This window comes from Vanellus vanellus, assembly GCF_965231255.1.
Source record: "Vanellus vanellus genome assembly, chromosome: 21".
NCBI lineage: Eukaryota > Metazoa > Chordata > Aves > Charadriiformes > Charadriidae > Vanellus > Vanellus vanellus.
Window position 1 is genome coordinate 7,321,437 of NC_138926.1, and position 20,319 is coordinate 7,341,755.

General features: G+C 42.2%; 1 protein-coding gene across 1 annotated transcript in view; it reads right to left on the reverse strand.

Annotated features, from left to right (window-relative positions):
* Positions 1 to 19,843, reverse strand: part of CRYAB (crystallin alpha B) — a 278,708-nt gene extending 258,865 nt beyond the window's left edge. Inside the window, exon 1 of the mRNA XM_082493854.1 lies at positions 19,839 to 19,843. The gene's annotated coding sequence lies outside the window, so the exon portion shown is untranslated. The remainder of the gene's footprint in view (positions 1 to 19,838) is intronic.
* Between the last annotated feature and the right edge of the window lie 476 nt (positions 19,844 to 20,319).

Here is a 20,319-nt window from a genome sequence, read left to right on the forward strand (position 1 = left end):
TTTGAGTGGCTTTGGTACATCTCCTGATTCTTGCACTTAACTAGTAGAGAAAATAAGGCAAGAGCTGTAGGGAAAGGGACATAGTCTTTGAAGGAGTCACATGGAGGAGCATCAGTGTTGAGTTCTTGCTTTGGATTGCTGTCTGGAGGAGCTTCTAATTCAAAGTTGTTGTTGTTTGTTTTTCTTTTTTTCCTAGCTGTTAAGCTTGAACACTGCAAAGAATTATCCCATGAGAGCATGCAAAATCCTCCCTATCCTGTGTCTGTGTCTTAATTTTGTGGAAATGTAGCTTTTGGCCTGTCATTTATTTATTTTGGTTTTAAGAAAGGAAAGAAGTAAAAGAAATGGAAACTGGTTGAGCACTCTTTCTTCTTGGGGTTCATTGTTCCTGCTGCCTTGATAGGAAAAGTTTGCCCCCATGAGGAGATTGTACTGTTCCTTCCTTGACAGCTCTCTTCCCTCCCCTTCGCACCTCCACCATTCCCCCCACATCATCAAAACTGCCTGGGGAGTTCAAGCCAAGCAAATATTGTTTCCAGAGGATTAGATTAGTTATGTCACTCTTGCTTGTCGTGGGTTGATTCTTTCAGAAAGGTCAGCCCAGGAGTTGCTTGTGCAAGCCACAGATAACGGAGGCCATCATGCCTGTGAGTTTGCACAGGCTCCTGTGTGGTGGCTGGGCCAAACAGCCCCATGTCACTGTGAGCCCCAGAAAAAAACAACAAAGGAAATGAGCCCCTAATATCACCATACCTCGGATGCTTCCCAGACGGGTGGTGAATCTCTGTTCTGATGAAGGGTAACACAGGACAAGAATATCATGAGATGTCTTTAAGAGCTGTTTCTGCCTTGAAAAAAGTGGCAATGCCATAAATTTGTGTTCAATAATTTGGAATTAATTGAAATATTTTCCATCCAATAAACTTATTTCTGTAAACATTTTTATGATGATGAAACCAATGTCCTTTGCTCTGTAGTGAACAAAGGATGTCCTGGTCCTCTCTGGGATGCTGATGCCAGTAAACATTTATAAATCAGGAATTTAGTTAAGCCAAAGCTTAAACGTTAAGGGAAGGTTTGTTGTACGTATTCAGGAATACTAGGATTTTCAATCACAATGACCTAGTGCCCCAAGGACAGTCTAACAAATGGAAAGAAAGCTAGTTGCTAATTTGGATCGCTTTTAGTTGAGAAGCCCAAGGGAAACAAGGGGAAAAGCAGAGACAGTTGGATATACATTTGCATGGATCCATGTTCTGAGTAGGCTTGTGCCATGTTTATCGGCTGTCTCTGAAATCTCTGGGTGACCCTTATCTGAAAGGGAGAGAAACACTTTTCAACAATTCAGCGGTGTCACAGTTCTCATTCTTGCAGCCTTATTCACTGGACTCTGAAGACTTCCAGAATGAACCGTTAGGGAAATGATGCTTCATTCTGGAATAAAAATCCTTTCACTTCAAAATCAGTAGTATCCTTGCAAAGCGGAGCAACACCCCTTCCAGTTGGTATGGTGGTCAGCTGTGTCAGAGCAGTCACCTGTTTCAGTTCTGAGGTACACAAGCTCTCTGCCGCTGATCTGCAAACAGTGAGCGTCTGGGTCTGCAGTGGACTTGGCAGGAGTTTTTGAAGGGAGACTGAATGAGCATTCAAACTCTTTAAAGCGTTACTAGCTTTACTGAAAGTGACAAAACCTGCATGGTGTGACAAGGGCAGTGCAATTCTTCCTACTTGGTAATTAGGAGCACTGGGTAATTGGGGTGTAAATAAGGGGTTATTTACAGTGCTGACAGTCACTGATCTTACTTAAAGCACCATGTTTTGCATGCAGAAGCTTTTAATGCAGGGAGGAGGCGTTCCTGATGTACCCAACTGCCCTTTAATTGAGGATCACTTTGCACTGGCTTAAAGTCAAAGAATTTTATTTCACTATTCAAGGCTGTAATGGCTTTGCAGACCAGCTAATGGGAAATTAGAAATAAAAATGCAAATGTAACATTGGAAGAAACACTGTGTAAGGCTAAGAGCTGTTTGTGCTTCCTTTCAGAAGAGATACATTTGAGAAAAAGCTGGAGAGTGTGATTCACTGTCTCTCAGCCCACCCAGGCAGCTGTGTAACTCAACCCAATCATTACTTTATTGATGCTCAAATGAAAGCTGTGTGTAAACACAGAAGGCTATTCAGATGGGGTGGGGAACCTCAACACACCTAGGCAAATGAGATCAATAGGTTCACTGCATGCGATGAAGATCCAGAGGTGATTAAGATTAGCATAGGTTCACAGACTTGGCTTAAGGTAGTTTGGAGAGGCTGAAGCAGGGTCTAGACTCTGCAGTATTCTCTAGGCAGCCCAGTTAAAAGTAAGTTAGTTCAAAAGCTATGACGTAGACTCTTTTCTCTAGCACTCTCTCTCTTCTGCTCTTCATAATTAAACACTTTGGCTTCAGTTCTTCCTATCTGCCTCTGTATACAGCGTCATCTTTTACCCATTAAGTTATGCTTTGATACTTGTTCTTAGCTACAAGAACCTCTGATCATCCCATTTCTGTTTTCTCCTCTGATTCTAACAGTTCACTCCTCCTAGTGATCCATTTAGACTGAAGTTTGAAGTCTCTCAAAGCAAAGTGTGAGGGGGACTGGGAGGATATAGGAAATGCATCATATTTGGAAAACCGAACCCAGGCCTTGGACTTCATAGCACAAGGCAAAACACATGCTCGGCCCCTGTTTCTTTGAAATGGGGATTTTGAGAAAGAGGAAAAATAAACTAAAATTCTCTAGCGACCAAAGCTATGAATAGAGATTTCTGAATAATCTTGAATCTTCATCCTGGTGTGTTTTTTTTTTTTTTTTTTTTTTTTAATCAATTGATTTACTCAGAGCTGCTGCCCTAAAGGCTAATGAGGCAGTAGAGAGATTTATGGATGATATTTTTCTAGCTCTGATGGGACTTTTTTTAATGCCTAATTAACTTTGTATCAAGGCATACCAATCCTCCTGAAATACGAGCTATTGAGAATTTGGTTCTTATTAATTTATACTCAGGACTTATGAAAACCGAGTGTTTGCTTTCCAAACTTCTGCAATCCTGATCACCATGTCAGAGCTCACGGAAACCACCACCATCACTGTTCTAGGACTAGGCCTTTTGTATCCAAAGATTTGGAGCTCTCCATATAAGATGTCATCTTATGAAGAAGAGTTGGGGAAACGTGTGAAACATGAACTTAGTTGTGTGGCTGAGGCTGAGAACAAACAAGTGACTCCTTGGTAGCGTATGTATCTTCTTTTAGATAGTGTAGGGGAAAGACTGAGCCAAATATAAACAAGTTTGGGAAGCCGGAAATACTTTCAGTCCCATGAAAAGAACAATATTTGTGGAAAAGCTGGATAGCCTCATGCTGTATATAAACTGTGCCCTACTGTGTCCAGAAGAACAATATAAGCATCTCCACACAGTTTGTCTTTTAAACAAAAGCCACCCAGAGATGTGAATGATGCTTTATGGCTTTGGCTTTTCTGATGGAATGTGTCTGTTTCTAATGCAAGATAGTTTCAAAGTATTCTCAGGAGATAGAGGCTTTTGGACTTTGAAGTTGATACTGCAATTAAGGCCATATTTATGTAAAAGTAAACATTTGGGATGAGAACTCAGAGCTTCCTCCTTTCCTGCTGCTGATGTATGAGACTGGTGCAGCAACAAGTATTTTGCTTTTTAGTTCTGAACTTGGCAATTGAGAGGTTTCTTTTTAGCAGCATATGCTCAGGGTTAGTATAGATCACTAATGTTCACAAAAAAAAGCTGCTGCCAAAGTGGTTGCTCATGTGGTTCTAGGCATCGCTCCTGGCAAATTCCAGAACCCTCTGAGGATGCTTGGGAGATGACTGCAAGAGGTCAAGCTCAGGGCACTTGTCCTAAATGTTATTTAGAAGCTGGATTATAGTAGCTGCTACAATCTGTCACGTAAAATGCTACAGAAACAGCGTAAGGAACAGAGTCTTCCCCAAACCATTTGTGCCTTCTACTGTATTGGGAGGAAGGGGTAAGGATGATTGAAGCCCGAAATAAGGGAGGTGGCAGGAGGGAGCTGGGGTTCTGATTTCATGAATCTGAATCCCATGTTCCAGCAACAGCTGTGCTACACTCTCCTCCTGCCTCTACTTGACTTTTGTCAGAACAGGAACATTATCTGGCCTTCGGTTTCTTAAAACCAGGTAGTCTCTATGTGCCTAGACCCCCTGGATATGCCCAGCTGGAGTTCTGTTTGAACACATTCAGGCTATGCTTTCTGCTTCTCTTGAAGTACAAAACGTATTGCCTCTTGTGATTATCAGAAAGTGGTGTACCAAGCTAATAAGCTCTTTCCGCAAGCACCATTTCCTTGTTTTCACTTTCAAGTGTTTGTGTATTTTCTAGGTCGCAGCTCAGCTCTCTGTCATATTGGAAAGTGAAAGGTAAGCTTTTAGAAAAGTAGCTTGATTGTCCTCAGCAGAGAATGCGAAGGCGAAAACCCTCGAACCTCCATAGAAACTAGTTTACATGTGAGTGTCCCTCCACCTGAGGGGGCACTGCACCGGGGAACCGCAATGGAAAGTAACTATGCCCTCTCAAAGAGAAAGGGGGCTGGAAGGATGGGAGAAGTGCTGAGCCCCAGTAGTTCAGGCTGCAATGTTTTCCCAGTGTGGCACTTTCCTGGGGGCAGGAACAGGAATCGTTTCACACAGAGACCTCAGCTGGCATGATTTACTCTTCCTTGCAGTCCTGAGGGTGCTATCATAAAATATTCCACTGCCCTTTGCCTGCATCATCTGTCCATGCTGAAAAGGGGAGCTATAAACACTGGGTAAGGAGAATAGTTTATTTTCTTACACTGCAAAGAAGAAACCAAAGCAGAGCCTCAAGCAGCTGCTATTAATATGGCCTTGGAGTGGTAGACTGCATAGTGCTTCAACTTGGACTGTTGGTGAAGAGGTATACTTCTCATAGCTCTAGGTTTTCAAAGAATATTGAATTAACTCCCACCTCATTATAGCTCAGTAGTCACAGGATACTTAATTCCCTCAGTTTCTGTGTAAACTCCAGCCTCTTTTCCAGCAAAACCCAGGTATTTTGCACGATGCCCTCTTTGTAACTCAAAGAAAGTGATTGATAGTGCTTCTTTCAGCCTCAGAAGTAAAGTTTTCCAATGAGTAAAAATTATACAGGGTTATAATTATAATAGAAATTTTCAGGAGTTCTGTGAATCTACCAATGAGAACCAGCTAGTCTGGACTGTATCCTCTCAGTGTCTGTGTGAGAACCTGCAAGGGGCTTCTCCTTCTGGAGCACCTCTTATAGAGGTGGTTGTGAGTGAGTTTGGGAGAAAGATTGTTGCCTGTTGATGTGACCCTCAAAAGAAGAGAGGGAACTGAAAGCTCAAGTACAGGCTGAAATGTCTTATTTCATGAGACGCACAAGAAAAGCTGAATTAATTTATGTATAATTCCCTAAGGGAATAGAGTTTTATTAGAGGAAATGACTGCTCCCCCCCCCCAAATAATCTTAAAATAAGGAATACCAGCACTTTTAGATTTTAAGCACTATGAAAGACAGAAAAGGAAGAGAACTTGCAATCCAGAGCAGGAGCTGAATTCGGAGGGCTGTGTGTTGTATTTGAGGTATTGAATAAGCTGATTCTGAGAAGCAGATATTTTACAGTTTCAATTAGCAGACATTACTTTATTGCTTTCTAGGCTAGCAGACAGTAATTATTTTTGCGATGAGAAAGCTTTGCAGGTTTTCTAGTTTGCACTGTACATATGGAATGAAATACAACAATATAATGAAAGGAAGTCAGATCTTTTAAGAACTCAGTCTCTTAGAACAAACGGATGGTTCAAGAATACATTGTTGAAAACTAAGAGCATGCAAATGTTGTAAACGTATCATCAGGCAAATTAATAGTGTTTATAAGCACACAGACAGCATTTTTAAATTCCTTTCATCAGGGGGTGTGGTAGGAGAATTAGTGGAGCAATGTGTGTGCGATACTGCCCTTGTTAGAATGTATTTTGAAAAGAAACAGGCACAAGTTAGAGGAGTAGTGAAATGGTGTTTCAGGCACTTGTGCCTGAACTCACTCAACCTGCCTAATTTCAGACACTTAAATGAGGATTCAAAGCTGGGACTATAGTGGTTTGAGGGTTCTTTGACGGGCTCATCTTTACCTTTTGATAGGGGTAGGAATGTCCTGGGCCTAAGCAGTGGCCCTATCCTCCCCCTTGCACTGGAAGTCTTGGCTGTTGTGCTGGGAAGCGGAAGGTTTACAGCACCAAATTGGCACCTGCTAGCCCAGGCACCTCAGGGAGCCCGCTGGCATGTGACCAGCTGAGCTCTGCCCTGCTAAATCTGAGAGAGCGAGCGAGCAGCTCTCGGAGCACAGATGGTAGATGCTTTTAAGGATTAATATAATTTAAAATCCATTTCCTCCTGTCTTCTAGGACAGTCTTACGATTTGCCCAGTTAAAATGAAAAATGTCTACTTGTTTGCCACACGTTACATATTACATGCTTAAGGAGGACAGAAAATACAGTTTTTGTTATTAGTAGGATCTTTCTAGACAGCTGGGGTAGCTCAGGAAACTCTGAGACCAGCCTCCCACTGTGCTAGATGTTTGTGTATATATATGTCTGTGTATAGAGCATATATTGTATATGCTTACATACGTATATTTCATGATATACATAACACCAGACAGATTGGATAAAAACAGATAGGGTAGAAGATCAGAGGGGCAGGTAACTGGTTGAAAGGGATCTCTGGTGATCTCTCATCTGCCACTCGGAGTTTAGAGGTGCCTTTGTCTATATGTTTCCTTCCTTGCTGGGCAATAGAAGAAAAGAGGCCCTTTCAGTTGTGTCCACAGACAGCACATGAGGCAATGGGCACAAACTGAAACACAAGCGGTGATGTCTGAATGTCAGGAAATACTTTTTTTTTTTTTTTTTTTCTTTTTTCTGTGAGGGTGAGTGAGCACTGGAACAGGTTGCCCAGAGAGGCTGTGGAGTCTTCATCCTTGGAAATATTCAAAAGCTGTCTGGACATGATCCTGGCCATCTGTCTCTAGGTGGCCCGGCTTGAGCAGAGGGGTTGGACAAGGTGATCTCCAGAGGTGCCTCCGGCCTCAACCATTCTGTGATTCTGAGCTCAGAAAACTAGCTGAGGGAATGAAAGCTTTCTATTTTCTTGAGGAAGAAAAGATCCAGCATTTCGAATTGAACTACCAGTCTGATCTGCAAGATGCTACCTTTACAATACAGACGCAATTCCCAAGATGCGTTTCCACCTTATGCAGTCTGTGACCAAATCTACTGTAACTCAGCAGACATGAGAGAGAGAGAGGGAAAAGTGCACTGAAGGGAATACTAGTCTTTTCTTGGGGGGGAGCGAGGGGTGCAACCACAAAACCTATCAGTCTGAGGATCTACTTTCATGATTTGTACTGCAAGGCAAGATAACGGAGAAGCTGACCAAGGCGCTTCCCAGGTGGTACAATTATAACTAGGGCTTCCCAGTCCATGTGCTTACAAGTATGCACGTACAAGCTGCGTATGCTGGCCCACCAGTCAGACTGACACTTAATGCAGTGAGACACAAGCCTGTTCTCTGCTTTGCCCTGTTATACTTTCCAGCTGTGGGAGTGCAGAGCTGAAGGGTAAATTCAATTCCACAGCCTCACTAGCAGAAAATGGCCAGTGACACAAGTGTAACGGATAAGGGGTGTCACTGCTTCAAAACCTATCGAGAGACAAGCAGTCGGTTGACATATACTTGGCAGGTGAAGTGGTTTTTGTCTCTAATTTCAGAGGTCCAAGATGACCGATGGAACACTTCTTGCTACGGCAGTACTCGCAGCAGCATAGGCCTTTCTTGTGCACTGTGCCTTGCATAGTGCTGGGAAGACAATGCAAAAGAGCTGAGCGGGGATCCCACTTGGATGAGTTAGTTTGAACTCACACCTGTCTCCCACCCTGATGGCGTGCCATGATCTAGCCTGCTTTCATGCTGGCTGACACACACAGATGTACCACAGGGCTAGCAATGAAAAACCATAGCCAGCCAGTGACGATTTACTGGAAGTTAGAGAAAATTAGAAAATTCTTTAGTATTGTTCTCCCTCTATCTCGGTTGCCTTTGAGAAGAGGCCAGAAGTGTGAAGCTGCTACACTTTGATACAGAGGAATGCAAACTAATTTAAAGGGAAGAAGATGAAAGGGAAAGCAGTTCTGTGTGGTGTGAACTTTTTTGCATCCCCTTGGAAGCTTTTATCTTTGGAGCAATCACCCTTCCTCTTTACAATTGCGTAATCAGGATTCAGTTGAGTTTAACAAGCTCGTGCTGTGATATTGTTAGTGAATTCTTAATACTATGTATTCCAGGGTGCTATCTTCAAGTCTAATTGATAATAATAGTTTCATACACACGAAGGATTCCAGCTACCAGTGCCCATCAAACACTGGCAGCTTTTCCATTGCAACATCTTATTGTTGCCATCAAAAGGAAGACCTTGTATCTATTGTCTAAGTGAGGAGGGGACTGCTGCTTCATATATTAGTCTCTGCAAAGGACCTTGAGCTCTTCAAAAGGAAGAAAATAAGAGAATATAAAGTTTTATTATTTATTTTGTTATTAACACCATCAGCAAGGGTGGTAAATGATTTAAACAAAACTGCCAGTGGAAAGTGATCTCTTGAACTCATCAATTTGAGACTGGAGTCCTTGCAGGAAGATCTGCTCTGGTCCAGCGCAACTTGTCAGGTTCAATAAAGAAGTAACTAGATGGAATTATTTGCCATGTGTTAGTTGGGAGGTCATCTTAAATGATCTGATAGCCCCTTTTCCTTCAAAATTGCTGACTTGTGTTCATAAAGCCCACAGCAGCAGCAGACACCTACACAAAACCAGCTGCAATTAAAAAGCAGTATTTGGGAATGTTTTCAGCAGTCCCTCTCTTTCTTTTTCCCTGCAATTTTTATTCCCCTTACCTTTTCTAAGCGGAGTTTGACTTGCTTTGCACTGGTGGCTATGGCAAAATCAGTAGTGGTTGTATCTAGGTTCCCCGGCAAGAAAAAGAAAGTGTGTGTTTGTTTGTTTTTTTGCAGCTCGGTAAGGGGCATTAAAAGTGCAGCCTCCGATGCACCGAGATATGTCTTTTGCTACCGCTGAGGTCTATAACTCACTGATTTGATTATCGTGAGGAAAACAACAGAGGACTGGGGATGCAGAGTGTAAGTTGTTTAAACAAGAACAGTGGCCCTTCTCTCAGAGATCCTAGTGGGCTTTCAGAAATAAGTCATATGTCAGCATAAGGGAAAATGTGCAAATATATAGATATACAAAAGACCTCTCTGCAACTAAACAAGGAAGCACAGAAATGAGGGGTGTGAGGACTGTCCATCGCTTTGATTCCAATAGTCAAATAAACAAAGTCCAGTGACATCTTTATAGCCCTAATGGAAAATGGTTTCATATGGAGATCTTACGTGTCTACACAGCTCTCTTAATCTGAATATGTTTTTAGGAACACAGAAAATGCCTTTTCACTTAAAACCATAAGAAAGAATGAAGCACGACATTCCCCTGATCATATTTATTGTCCTCTAGAGCTGGAAGTCTCAAGCTGTATCTTCTCATGTTCTATTAGACAGCGTTGTGATAAGGTCTCTGAGGCTTGCTAGAGTGAGCAGCATGCCTGTTCCTTATCGCAGCTATCTCTCTTTATTGGTATTTTATGCAATGTTCCAAATGCTCTCCAGATGTTCTGATTATAATCTACTGTGCTAGCTTAGGCCAGTTCTTCAGCATTTGAATAAACTTAAGCAAACAAACAGCGCCAAGATACTAGTCCAAGTTTGAGGCTGAGAATACTGAGGACGGAGCCCCTACTGGCCACGGTAGAAAGGCTGAACAATTGAATTGCTTGGGGAGGAGGGGAAAAAAATGCGCTTTTGATAGGCTGCGTTTGTGACTAGGAACAAACAGATGTCTCTACCCGATGCATTGAAGATGTCAAGATGGCACTAAAAATGCCTTCTGTTTCAGACTGGGTTTAATTTTGATTTAGTTTTGGGGGTTGTGGACAGTTCCTGAGCTCAGGCTTCCAGACTCCTTTGAATTTGAAATTCTTAGTTTTCATTAAAAAGCAGTAAGTTACATTTTAGGTAGTTATTTCAGGGAAAATAATTTCAACACACATTTAAGCAAGATGCAAAAGAACAAGAATCAAAAGTGTCATTCAGGAAGTACAGAATCACAGAATTGTCACCTACTTACTGTTTTTTAAAAAAAGCCCTGATGAATGTTAAGTCAAATTACCTTGTTTTCAAGGACTTTCTTCGAATGTTGTAGTGCTTGATGTTTGCATAATCCAGGCCTTCGGAAACTAAGATGGGTCGAGGTAAAGAAATCAAAGATGAGACTGTATAAGCCTCAAGAAAAGTCTGTTTTCTTTGGTGTTTGTACAGCATGTACAACGATGCAGTTGTGCTTCATAGCTGTCTGTCTAGGTACCTCCAAAATACAAATAATAACCTTCAGCTGCTTTTACAGCCCACCCATTTTAGTACTGCCCTTCTGTCTTCCTTTGTGCAGGGATTTCCCTCTATCCACAACCTCACCTCTTCAGAAAGAAGAAAAGAAAACCCTTACTGTGGAGCTTCAGTGACATTTTATAAATCTCATGATCCAGCTGCTGTGCAGTAGGCTCTCTGCTGTGGCCAGCTTGACGATAATAAGCAGTATCTCGAGCATTATGACTGCACATCCCTCTGCAGCACTGACTTCCCAGCTTTTCTGCGGACACCAAGGTATTACTGATGCACAAACCAGAAGAATGTTTCCCATGGGAAATGGGAATTTTAAAATTTCTTTCTCTGTGGGCTCAGAGTGAAAAAGATTCAAATAGTTCTGTGGTACCGAAGTCTGTGTTACTTCCCTTCCGAGACACCTCATTGAAATGTTGTTGAAGCATTATTTATTAAGGAACAAATGTGGAGGTATTATTTAAGAGCTATAACTATACTTCGAAATATTTTGAAATAAAAAGTTTGCAAACAAAATGGGAAGGGTGAGAAAACTAAAAGGAAAAATTGGACTGTATCAAAGCCAAACAATACTTTATTTGAATGATTTCCAGATTTTTCCGTAGAAATTTCAAATGGACCAAACATTTCTATTTCAACAACCCCCTATTTTCTTCTTGGAAAGAGTTTGGTTGAGATGAGATGTTAGTTCAAAAAAGAGAGGACTACATGTAATAATACGCATTACAGCTGCAAAGAAAGTGCTCTGGCCTTGCCTATTTTCTATGCTCAGGCAGAACTGAGGTTTTATTTTGTTCTAGTACCAATCCATAAAAGTGTGATTAGGAAGTCTGGCTTCAAAGCTGCTATTGAGCAGATGTGCCCATTGTAAAATTAGATCTCTTGTTTATTCCCTGCCTGTTGTTTCCTTTCAAGCATATCCATTGCCCATCATCACAATACAAACATGCGCATGGCACAGCAGACAGTGCTACAAACACCTAGGAAGAATTGATCAGCCCTTCCTTGTGGTAGCGAATGGAGCCAGAACAATTTTATCTGCTCTTCTGGTATCTTGCAGCTGCCCAGTGTTGTGCTTAGCTGCTATTCTTCTCCAAGTAAATATGATTACTCTGAGTGGAGCATTAGTAATAAAGGTCTCTGATTCTGCATGGCAATTGTGTGCATCCTTATCAGCCCCTTTCCAGTGATTATTTTCCTGGCTTAGAATGTCATGACTTAGTCATCATGAAAATCCTGTGTGGAAGGCATTCCTTTTCTTGGCCCTCTGGCTCAGTCGTGTGTCTTGCACAAATAGGAATAAGTAAGAAAACCCGTTCAAATGCTAAAGGTTGTGTTTTCCTGTAGTAAAAACCAATATGGTCCCAATTATTTCACAAGCTGTGGTGATTTACTCGACCTGTTTTTTCTCTGGTGCCTCTGATGTGGTTTTAATCCCTAAGCAAAAGAAGGGAAAATAAAGCAGTTTTATCATTTATGGGACAGACGTGCTAGTGGGGAGCTGGCCAATGATGTCGCTCTTTTTTCCTCTTTTATTTGCGAAATAGAGCTGAATTTGGCAATAGTTTTAATCCCCTTAAAACTCCCTCACTTGGCAGAAGTATCACTTGTTAAAGGAAAAGGAGTTACCTAGTGATAAGTACCAGGTAGGCCTGGACTTATGGATTGGACTGCAAAATGCTACTGTAGTGGAAAACCTAAAAATCGCTAGTCAATATGAAGTCCCCCTGTCAAGGCTGCACTGGTGAGCTGAGCTAATGAAGCTGTCTATGAAATGATAGCAGCAGGAAGGAGATATTTTATCTTCATTATTGCTCTGCATCTGGCAGAATGTCAAAAAGGCTCTTCTGATATTGGCTCAGGAATGTGGCTGCTGACAGTAGGAATAGTTTTTCAGGTCTGCTGGGACAAAGCCTGAACTGTGCTCAGGGCTGAGAGCAGGCAGGTAGCTGTACTGAGCAAGCGATGTGCTGTGAGCAATGCTGTCATCCACTCATCGTGGTAAGTTGGACCACTCCAGTGGTAGCCGCTGCTGCTGCGGCACAATGGGATGCATGGGAACTACAGACTGGGAACTTCAGGCTTAGCTATAATATCTAGACTAAAAGACCAAAGCTTTATCTCTTTCCTCACTCTGGCAACAATTTGAGCAGACTAATTAGTAAATGAGATCTACCAGAGTCAGTGGGCAGCAGGCTCTAAGCATGTCCTTTGCTATTTTCACTCTCATCCCTAGTTTAGGGGACAAAGTAACCAGCTGTGAGACGAAAGCAGGCGTTGTTTCATGGCTTTTTGGTGTGTAGACCTATTCTGATTTTAGCCCTCTGGAAGTCAGCTGCCTTATAATTAAGGCTTTGAGCTGTCTTTAGTTTTCCTTGCCTCTCTGAGGTCATGTTTACCAGGAGGAAAAGAAATAAGAACACTCCTGAGATCGACTCTAAAATTATATCCTTAGAAAATGCTGGGTTTAAAATGACTGTGGTCCTGAAGCTGTTCCCTAGGCCCTGCCTTGATTTCAGCTAAGGGCAGCACTATATATAAATACAAATAACAGTGAATCTCCAAGTAATATGGTTCTATCATACAGCGTAAGCTCTGAAAAGCAGATCCAAGCCTTTGGCTGACCCTGTGACCCTTGACGGTTTTTCAAGATAGCAGTGAGACTTCAGTGTTCCATGCTTCTTTCTGCCCACTGTTGAACTTGCTAAACGCCTTCATTATAGATGTTTGCTTGTGCTTCCCTGTTACTATCAAATTCCCTGCTACCAGCTGCAGACAACTTAGCTGAGAGGGTCGGGAATAGAGGTTTTGACCCTCTGTCTCAAAGGTCACTGGCACAAACCCCACAGAAACAGCAGCAACTGTAAGTCATTTCAGTATTGCTGTGATCTGATAGCTTTTGTCACTGTGTTGCTCTGCTACAAGCCAAACCAGGGATCCAGCAGCCAAAGCATGTCAATAAGTACGACTTCTGTTTTCTATGTGGCAGGGAGTACTGAAAAAAAATTCATACAGGATTACTGATATTAGAGATGCCTAGTCTAGAGACTGGGCAGAAGATGATGGTATCCAGACAAATAAAAGACAGTAGAAAAAGAGGCGTATACGTTGCTATTTGCACTAGCTAGAGTATAGTCTTTGGCAGCAGCAACTGAGACTTATGCCCGATATTGGGAAACTCTTTGCCAGTGCTAGAGCTGAGCACCGGGATGAATTGCTTAATCAGGGAACAGGAATAAGTGGGTCAAGGATTATCTGCTTTCAGTTAGCACAGCATCTGGGCCATCAGAGAGGGAACCGAGGTGTCTGCTTCTATGTTCCTCGCTCTGCTTGTTGCCTCGGATGACTAATGCTTCCTGCTGCCTCTGTTTCGCTGGAGCATAAAGATGCTTTGCAACCTGGAATTCAAAGTGCTGTGTAAAGTACAGTAAAGCGAAACCGTGTAGTAGGTAAAGCCAAGTATATCCTACAGCCTGAAGTTTAACCTATAGAAGCACATTCTGTGCCATGAGTAATAATTTATTACTGTAAATTACCAAAATAGGTGATTAATTGCTTTGCATTAGCACCACATTCTCCAGTGAAATTATCACTTCAGCCATGGCATAAAAACATATTTCATCTCTTCTTCCCAAAATGAAAACAGCAGCACCTTCTTATGTGTTAATCAAGTCCTCCATTAATCAGGATAACACACCATAATTGTGATTACAGTTAGAAATCAATTAATGCTCACCTTAAAATAAAACATAGAGAGGGAAGCAATTAATGTAACAGAGCCGGCACATCTGAAAGAGAGAGATATTTTTGACGATGCGCAAAGTGTACTTTTCATTTTTGTATATCTCTAAAATCACACAGAAGCTGCCAAGGAAGGAAACTGAGCTGGGACCTGTCTTTCCTCACAAACCTAGATGTATCTAGAGACATCTAGGGCTAAGCAGCAGTGCCTTGGCAAAAGCCCAAGGATGATGCATAGCGTGCAGCATATGAGCAGTCCAAGGGGATGGCTGTTTCAAGCATTCCTATCTGCTCTAGACTTCCTCCCTTGCTCTGCAAGTATTAGCACAGTAATTGAGGCAAATGCTTCCTGTGCTGCCTCTGCCTCAGTGCTAAGGACGGTGTGAGCAGAAATGAGATGGATCCAGGTGTCCATCTTTGCCCCTAATCTTGTCGGGGAGAGCAATTTGCCAGGAAGGCAGGACATAGTGTGTGCTCGCGCTTTCTCACTCCCTGTGGTCTCATGTGCCAGGGCATGGCTGTGTGGTTTAAACATTTTCCCTTACAATGGCAAAACCCAAGCTGTGAGCCCTCTGCGTTGGGCCTGTATTCGAGCTAAATTGCAGCTGGTTCTTGCAGCAGAACAAACACCTCTATTCCCGTGGCTTTTCTTAAGCGTCTGAGATGTCTAATAGTGGAGCGAAGGCTTGTTGCAGGCCAGCAGGGAGAGACAGGTGTCCCACTTAGGCCCAGAAACGCAAAGCCCAAATTTGGCAAACAAGAGTCATCTCTAATGGTGCTTTCAGAAGTACTGCGCTGTGCACAGCGCTCTCAACTGGCGATGTCTTCAGCCTTTGGCAGGGGACCATTCCTGTGCCTTTAAAGCCCTTTGGTCTCCATAGCATCTCAAGCCCTGTCTTGCTTTAGAATCAAATGGACTTTTTTGTTGTCTCTTCATTTCCTCACTTCAAAACATTCTGGTGCTGCTACCAGAACAAACAATTCCATAACTCAGGGATATAAATGTTTCTCAAAGGCAGAGAGATTAGCTTCTGCAGCTATTAGAGTGAAATGTTAAATGTGAGGTTTTGTCTCTCCTGATCCCTGGAACTAATTCTGGTTTTGGCATCCTGCTTCTCTGGTTTGTTGGTCGATTTCTGCAGTCTGATTCATGTTCCGATTCTCCAGGTTCCAAATTTAGTTGAATCTTTCAGTTCAAAGTAAACGTTTGCAGCACAAAGAAGAGAGTGACTGGCACCATCAGTAATTTTGGGGTGGTGTTGTAACAGGCTTGAGTAGATGTTTATGCACTTTGTAGCAACCTCTTTTACTTCTTGTCCAAACTCCTCAAAGATTCAGTCACCAAGACGGTCCTTCCTGTGTGTGCTCAGCTCTCTTCCGTCTTGCGACAAGCGTGGCTTCAACAGAGTGTGACCACCCAGAGAGTGTGCAAGAGGAGCGTATTCCCCTCTTGGCCCCCTGAAGTGGATGAGCTCTGAGGCAGAACTTTCAGGATGTCTCTAATTTTGGGGGGAAAGAAATCAGCTGCTGAAATGCTTAGAGGGCCCTGTTGTTCTTGTGCTCAGAAGAGGGGAGAACTGATGGTCAGCAGCAAAACAATGTGAAACCCACTTCTCTTGCTGGGAGTAACTTTCTGGTCAGAAATAGACTGGTACAGATAGCAACAGAAATCACTCTTTTTGGAATTGCCAGCCTTGCCCACTAATAATTAGGAGACGAGATGATAGTAGTTTCCCTGAGCAAGGACTGTTCACCCTATCTGTGCCTACTAGGACCATCTTGCTGTCATGTGCCAGCAAGCTTGTAATAAGCTCCACAGGCAATGAGCTGACCAGAAAACATAGAGCTCAAGAGTAAAGGTAAGCTGGCAACAAGGATGATGCAGCGAGAAGACAGAGTTTGGGATTTTTTTTTTTTACGAGGTCAAGCTATTTTCTTTTGCTTCCTCTTTCCTTTTCAAGTAGGCTACCAATAGTAAATCCAGTTTAATTTTCAAGTCTAGGTCTGATGAGCAAGCTCAGTTTTGTTTTCTTCTCTAATATCTCTCCTTTTCAAATATCACTTGCTTCAATTAAGACTGCTGTTGCGTGCATAATTTCCCCAAACTAAACTACCCCTTTTGGCCTCTGGGAAGTGCTGACGAGTAAAGATTGCCCTACCAGCAGAACCAACATCTTCTGTCCCCTGCCAAAGAGCCAGATGGAGGTAGGCTGTAATCAGGTCACATAAGAAAAGGGTAACTGAAAGACTTGGAGGAGGCAAGAACTGGGAAAGGCTATCACAGCTATTTTTGATTCTTAAAGAGGAAAGGTTAATTTAGATCTGGTGTACACAAGGAAAAAAAAAAAAAAACAACAACAAAAAAACCAAACTACTGTTTGAAAACAAAGAAGCCCAGTTCTGCCTGTTCTTACGGTCTTTGTCGTTAACTGCACCGACAAAAAGAGAATGCAAACTACTCCCGCATCATTAGCGAGCGCCCGTCTTTCAAACAAAGAGTTCCAGACACAGGGCTTTGTTCAAAGTAAAAAGGGAAGGAGCAAATTCCCGGGATGCAACAGAGGCAGATAGAAATGCAGTATCTAAGTATCTAACGTGACTGATTAGGAAAGACAAAAGTTATGTTGCCTTGAAAAATACCATTGCTGACTCACTGTAAAAATCAATGACGTGCTATTACCTTAGCCCAGAAAAAAAATGTCATATTGTAAGTCTTAAGAATTGAGAATCTAGCAAAATGCTTTCAGATTGAATGTTGTTGCTCTTAATCAGGGTATTTGTAAAGCAAAGCTTATCAACAACTCTATGCTGAAGAGCCAACCACCAAAATGTTGCAAGCTCCATTTTCAGCTCATGTAAATTGATGAATGGTGCCATGGGTAGCAATGTGATGGAAGAGGAGGCTGCAAGTTAAAATTGTAGTGATGGGTGGCATTACGAAAAGCTGGGTATTTGCAGAAGGAAGCAAGACTGAGATACATTTATGTGATAGGAGAAAAGGTTGATGTTTGAGAGGAGGTGTGGTTCTGGAGCTTTGTGTATGTGTGTCATATTCTCTCTGCTGTCCTGCAGATTGGCATCTTAGGACTGCTAGGTCTGTTTTCAGCAGTCATTTGTGTGGTATTTTCTGTGTGACCACAGGGGAGACTATCCTCTTTTCAGCTGGTTGGGGAAAGATGATTAGAGCATGGAATATTCCGAGTGTGTGTGTCTGTCCCCTTAAAACCCACCCAAAAGCAAAACCAGATTTTATTTTTACATAAAAGTGCTTTTAGTGTGTAAAGCTGTGGGGGTGGTAAAAAAGCAATGCTTTAGGAAAGCAATTAACACTTGACAAGATGGAATGGATGTGCAGTTTTCATGGCAATGATGGGAATTTGCGGGGGTTATCTGAGAGCATCACCTTCTCTGGAGACTTGTCCTACTTGCACAGACAGGGGAAGCCCAATTTTCTAAGCTATTTTTCAGTGAGAAGGGTGAATATTATGGGGTTTGAGTCCTAAAAAGCTCTGCATCAAGGGCTCAGCAGTCTAGAACCACAGAGTTTCTAGTGGGGAGCTGTGTAGTTCTTGCATGGACTGATCTCTTTACTGATGGGTTTGCATTGGATTTTAGCAGAGGTTGCACAGAAATCACTTAGGGTGGGTTTGTGTAGAGAAGATCGTACCTTACTCTAACTGGATTTATGAAGTCCTTCCGATTCCTATGATTGCTATCTCTGAAGACAGTCACATGCAATGACTTGACTAGGAGACCTGTCAATAACAGTGTCTGTAACACTGTCTAAAACCCAAAAGATGGAACCGTAAAACCAAGCAAAATGGGAGCTGACGTCAGTAAGAATAAACTGGAGAAACAGAACAAAAGGGCGGAGGACAAAAAGGAGCAAAGATGGAGTGAAGGCCAAGAGACTGAACAGCGTGAGGGATGATGAACTGTGAAATAGGTGAGGGGAAAAAAAAATCTTATTTCAGTGATCTGCCTTTTTCTCCTTGCAAACATTTGAATCTGGAAAAGTTGGTGTCAGACCAAAAGTAAGCTAGAAAGAAGCTAGGAAGGATTGTGCAATATAAAGAATTACAGAAATTCAGATATCAGTTATCAAAGCTCAAATAAGTTTAGAGTAATCCTTGTTATTGTAATAGAAACAGATGAGGGAGTTGCAGTATCAGGTGGCAATAATGCTGTGCAAGCCCTTGAATCTTCGGCTAATTTTCTTGTTCCTTTTCTCCCACATTAGCCAGTTTTACTTTTCTGACGATAGTTGAGCTGTGTGATTGGTGAAATGCTAAATGAATGGAAACGGCTAAAAATAGAAGGTGAAATGTTGTAGAAGTACATATTAGTGAGGTTGGGCCTATTCAGAAGCCAATTTCAGGAGTCTACTCCTTCTCATCTGTTCATCAAACGGGGGTTGGGAATCCCTGTATTGTCACAAGAAACACATTCATTCTGACACAAATATAGTAACTGAAGTGAAAACTGACTCAGACTTATTAGGAATGGCAAAGTCTTGTAATGCAAATGAGTTGAGAAAGAACCTTTTTCTCTCAGAGCAGTGAGAAAGAAGACAAGATAACAGAGAAAGGTATTGAACTAACCTTTCCCCTATAGTATTTAAGTCTAACTCACCCTCTGACCAAAAGGACTGCAAATCAATTAGAGCTGACAAGTCCAACTTTAAGTGCATCAGCAGGGCAAATGGTAACGTCTCAGCATTAAGAAAAATTCTCCAGCGCTTCTGACCTTGGATGAAGCAAAACACCCTCTACTTGTCAGCATTCAGGGTTCACTCTGTATCTGGAGAACTCCCTGTGTGTACCAATTATGTAGCACAAGCAAAATAGGGGAAAAAATGTCTACGATTGTGCATCGGAGTTGGAGAATACTCAGGCTTCCTAAAGCTTTTTTTGAAAGAGCTGCTGTATTGCTTTGGCTGAGACTTGACCACTTATAAGCCATTTGGAGAAACAAACTAAATTTATGGCGTTGCTGATTTCCATCCTTCCTATCAGAAGGTACATGGTGCTTCTATGATACATCTGAACTTAGAGTTCACTCCTCCCTAGGAAAACTATATTTGGTCATGATGCCGAATGTCAATGTGCTGAGGCTTCCAAAGTGTAAATGGTATGTGTTGCTTTGGAAAGCATTGACTGTGGTGCTGGGGAAACTCAATTCCAGTGTTCCTTGTGTTGCAGTTTTTTAACACTGAGGCTATTTTAGTGGAGCAGGAACAGGTCAGCAGGGGACCGAAGCATAGGAATTAGAGTTGAAAGGGTTATTAGGCCCATTTGTTTATACCTCTGAGGATGCGTTTGCAGTAAACTTTTCTCAGCATCTCAGGCAATAGCCGTTCTTCCTAACGTTTGATTTGAGGAAAGAGATGAATTTTATTTTCTGAATACTCCTCTTCTACTCAGGCTGAGGTCCAGGCTGTGTAATTACTAATTTGACATCCACAGAAACCTTTCTGAAGTGCTTCTGTAAGTGTAACTGTGACTCTTGGAGCATAACCAGAGAGTCCATAGTTTAGTTCCGGACATGCTACGTCATGGTAGCTCATCAGCATGCTCTAATGTCATCTACTCAAAATGTTAAGGTTCTCCAAACTTAATTCCATCCCCTCATGCTTTATCTTGTCCCCTATCCAGCCTAACCCATTTCTGTTCCTTTTGGTGTCTATATCGTTCATGTTCGTCAGGTTTGCCTGACGTTGATACTTGTTTGGTGCACTGAAAGATTTAAATTGTCTAATAAAAAGCAGCCCCCCCTCATCACTGGTACATTTGCTGTCTTTCACTTTCCAGTGCTAAGAAGCCTTGGGCAGCACACGGACTTTCACCTGGATTCACCCCATCCATGTGGTCTCAGAGGGGTTAAAACCAACCTTTTAGGTACCGGCTGGGGGCAAAGAGAAATCCTAGAAGGATGACAAAAAGGGAACGCTGTGTTCTCCTGCACAAAGCAGGTGCTCCTATGTGAATGAGACAAAGCA